A 5,008-nucleotide genomic window follows, 5' to 3' on the forward strand; every position below is an offset into this window, starting at 1 on the left:
ACTGTTTTGAAGATAACTTGGCGTGGGATTTCTTCACAATTGGTGGCACGCCATCCTTAGCTGCTTGGTTGTTGTTGATGGTATATCCTTGGAACTGGGGTGGGTGGGAGGACAAAAGGAAGAATTTCATGTTAGTGTGGAGGTCTTTGGGTATTGGCCTTGGTCGCTTTATATCTGTTGTCATCATGAAGCCTTTTTTTCATGAATGTGCAGGTTTGCTGGGCAAAGAGGCTGATTCCTATCACACTAGAGACCAAAGTATGTAGCCTATTCCATGTTGTATAAGACACCCATGTGTGGGACTATTGTCTCCTCGAGCAGAGTCTCTACTGAAGTGAGGCATGGAGAACTTTGAGTTTGAATCCTCCTTTCTTCTGTTGAAGTCCGTCTAAGACATGGATTAGCTTCTTCCTTTCTATTGGTGTGGATTTTGTTCAATACAATTCTCATGGTCCTTGCTGAGAGTTCACCTTACCATGAATGTGTCAGAGGTATCCTTCATTGGCGTGAGGGAAATTGTTGAAGGCGTGATATCCTCCATAGGTGTGGGAGAATATTTCTGAATGTGAATTACTACTAATATTTGGTAGTAGAAAGACACGGTCTTGTTTAAGAGATTGAGATGAGTAGTATTGCTTGCTGAAGGGACTCTACCTTCCTTTGGAATGGGGAATTATTGTTAAAATTCTCTGCATATGTGAAGGTCAGTGAATATTATTTCATGGTGGTGTTGAATAGAAGTAGCACATATCAAACCAATTCACTCTGGTGATTGCCGAAGGTTAGTCCTCCTATTTGATCAAGTTTTAAACCATGATCGCCATCATAAAGAAATGATATTTTAAAATAATGGTATGGTTGTTTGATTCTTGCATATATTAGTTAATAAATAACACTTAAATGTATGACAAGTTTTACTTCCTACAAAGAAATATTATAGTATCCAACCAGTATGAAATTGGCATCATCTAGTAAAAATTCATAATCTGAACCAAATCATGAAAGTACCACATAACATAATGAACTCGTATTAAATCAATAACTTCAAAAATTAATATTGAAAATTTGAAAAAAAAATCTAAAAATTCAAAATACTTAGAATTGAATTTTCAAAACAATCTACAAATTCAGAATACTAAAAATTAGAAATCACAACCTAAAAATCAAACAAATTTCAACACAATAGTTATTTCTACATAAAAATGGGATGAGGTTTTTTTGTTCCCAAACTGATCTTTGTTGCACAATAGTAATCTCCTAAATATGATTAATCTAAAAATTAGGAGGGTATTCTCTTCAAAACATTAAGATTTTAAAGGGTTTTCCTCTTCGAAACTTTTAAATTTTGAAAATGTTTTCATCCTAGAGAAAGAACTCACTTACATTTGGAGGTAGAGGCAAGATACTTTCCTCCAAATTCAATAGCTTTCTTTAATAGACTGCCATTATGAGATAAAGTCATTTTGCTATTTTCAATGTGCTTAGCCAATTTCTCTCCATAGTCCTTCCCATGGCTCTTCTCAGTAGATATTTGAGCAACATCTTCAAGCGATTTGATTTGATCAGATGCATCTGCAACTAACTGACCAAGTTTGCTGATAGGAGTAGGAAGATGTGCGACAGAGGTTTCCAGTAGTAATCTAGACAAAATTTCTACAACATTCTGGATTGTCTCTGCCTCAATTCTTTGCTCTTTCAACCTCTTCTTGTGTGCACAAGATTGCATAACATTAGCAATCTTCATCATTTCAGATGCACTCAAGGTATTCATGTCAATAGGTCTTGAAATACTTAAAGAGTCTTCATCATCATCATCAAGTAGTTCTAGCTTTGCCGATTCAGGGGGTGTACTCTTAATGATGGCTCTTTCTGTGTTCTTCTCTATTGTATCTTCTGTTTGTTGAGTAATAACTTCCTCAGTGGACTCCTTTTGAGTATTCTCAATGACCGGTGGAGATTGCGGTTTCTCTAGTTGTTCAGTTGCTAGTTCACTGACCTCTTTTAGTTGATTACCTGGTTGATCACCTGATGTAACCTGTACTTCTGTGATTGTAGGAGGATCCATATCTGGTGCAGTAATGTCTCCAGATAGGTCTATTGTGTCCTGAATATATTTATCAATAAGAATAATGGAATCATCCTTCTTCTTGGTTGGATAGACAACGTCAGCTTGAACAATTTCCTCTTCATCCATTTCCAGTCGAGGAACATCTTTTGTGGTAGCATCCTTACTGCTTGAGTGGATGACATCTTCCCTCTTTTTGATTATACAGGTTAGTTGATGTGTCTCAGACTCAACAACTGACCTTTTTCCATTTAGAAGCTTCAGTCTTCTTACTTTAAAATCAAAATATGCTTTGTATTCCTCAGTTAAAGCACTAATTCCATTTGATGATAGATTGGGAAAATACTGTACATATACTTCATCAAAAATCTTCTTTTCGAATTGAATGGCTTCTTCCCATTTATCTAACAAAGTATTATACAAAGAGACTGAAATATCTTTCTCCAATTCATGTGGAAATCTACTGTAATGACCCAAGTAGGTTAGTACCTGTTGAAGTACTTGCTTCTGCTCATCTTCAGTAAAAGAATCGTAATGTTCTTTGACATTGTCAAACCTGTTTTTTCCCAATGACTTCATTGTTCTTTCAAATGTTGTATCATGTTTGTAGGTGGCAATGTCTAATGGTGTAGTTGCCTTTGGCACTACCTTTACCTTCTTAGGTGTTCTGTCGGTTGCCTTTTCCTTTTTAGGTTCTTCTTCAGAATCTATACCCTCAGACTCTGGTTGCAAAATCAGTTTCCTGTTCCTCTTCTTTGGTACACTCTCCTTCTTCTCAAAAATTTTAGGTGCTGGTTCCTTCTTGGTTAGGACACTCCGAGTCACCCTTGTAGTCTTCCTCATAGGAGATTTTTCATTACATTTCTTTTGCTTTTGCTACAGGTGCAATACCTATTTCAGTTGGTGCAGCTTGGACTGCTAAGATGTCCAATTTTGCCTTCTTTTTGTCTTTGGGCGATGCTAATAGAGTATTAGCATAGCCAACTAGTAAGTCATGATTGACCTCGTAGCTCATATCTTCCATCTCTTCCTCCCTTGGTTCAATTTCTTGCATCAAGCAAAAGTCAGTGGTAACCGTGAAGATTATGTCTTTTTCAAATTATTTTACCACATCTTCAGGTAACCTCATTCTCAAGCTCATCTTCTTCTGGAATTCATTAAAGTACCTGTTTGTGGCGGCTGAAAAGGTATTCTTCACAGCCTTAATGTTGTTTTTGATCTGTGCATTGACTGGTTGTTCTTTGGACCATTCAATGTCACCTATAATAGGTAGAAATATCTGAAAGTAGAAAAATAACCCAGCTAACAGCTGACCAAATTTGAACTTCTGAGTATTGTCCTTCTGAATGGATTTCAAATTTTGAAATAGCTGGAGTCTGATAGCTTCACAAATATCATAGTCTGCATTATCAATTATCATACTATGTGCTATATGAATTGCTGTGGATGGAACATTGTTAAGTCTACTGGAGTAGAACACTCAGTAGCCTATCACCATTGCTGCAAGTTTCACCGCAGGGTCCCTAATATTGTTGATAGAAAAAGAACGCCTGTCGGATGTAGAACCGGTTAAATTGAAGACAGTATCTTTTGAAATTCTCCTCAACTCAGGAACTTTACCGGTTGAGCAATAACGCGTTACAGCCCTAATAGCCTCCTTGGCTATTGTGTGAGTCCTCTCTAGATACATATTTTCACCGTGGACTCGACTCAAAATTATTCTTATGTGTTCATCCTCAAAGTCTTCAAGAAAGTAGGTGGCATTATGAAACCCTTTTTCAAAAACCCTAGCATATTTAGCTTCAATCTTTCCATCCTTATTACAGAGTGATTTCAGCTGAGTTTAGATGTGAAGAGTTCCCAAATCTTCAATTTTGCAATCTATATAGCTGGACAAATCACCTTTGACCATAACACCACTCGGGACTTGCGATAATGCATTATAAGACATAACTTCATCTGCCTTTAGAGCTTCCTCAGGCTCAGCAATGATCATCAACCTCCCTACGGACTTAGAAGTAGATGCCATTCTAGATAAACAAGTTTCGAGGTGGTATACAAAGAAATACCTAGAATCTTGCACGTCGCTCCGTTTCCCGGTTGGACTGATCAAATGCACTCCCATTCGCTTCTCTGCAGCTTCCGATTCAACTTGATTTCTCTTAATCACAAAGCAATTTGCTAATTCGCACCAAGACAATCTTGCTCTGTTATGCAATCGCTTCAATTTCTTTTTCCAAAACAGTTAGGGTAAAAAAATGATAAGGTAAAACTTGTCTTTATCCCCTTTTTTTTACCAACCGCAATAAATGCTCATACTTTTAGGTTACAAACCCTAATTTCATCGCTTAAGTGAAATGCCGGTTAATAACATGTGAACAAAAATCACCAAAATTCAAATTTCAAAAAAACAATTCCCGCTTATTTTACAAAAAGGGTTTCGGAAATGTTTTACCATTACACCCCCCTTAGCCGTATTAGATAGGCTTAAGTCATCGGTGCTGGATTCTATTCACTAGGTGAAGGAATGATTTCCTCTATAGGCAATTCTTCGCTTTTCTTCTTCCAAGTCCAGTTCATATCTTTTCTTGTTTCCTCAACATCAATTTCTTGTTTGCCTTTCTGATCTTTGAAAGAGTTGACCAGTTTATTGTTCCTTGATTTGCAAAACTTTGCTAGGTGCCCCGGTTTGTTGCAGTGGTAATAGACCATACCAGATGATCTCCAGGGTCCTGCATTTCCTCTTCCTGTTCTTTTTCTGCAGTTTATAGCCACATGGCCAAGGTAATTACAAAAGGTACAAACAACATTTGTTCCCTTTTCCATTTCAAATGGACTAAACCGGTTGCCATATGATCTTTGCCAGTTCCTGTTTATCCGGTTATCAAAATTCCTTGTTCGGTCACCATATGGTCTAGGATGCATGTGTGGTATAGGATTGTT

The sequence above is a fragment of the Cryptomeria japonica genome, chromosome 7 (assembly GCF_030272615.1).
Source record: "Cryptomeria japonica chromosome 7, Sugi_1.0, whole genome shotgun sequence".
NCBI lineage: Eukaryota > Viridiplantae > Streptophyta > Pinopsida > Cupressales > Cupressaceae > Cryptomeria > Cryptomeria japonica.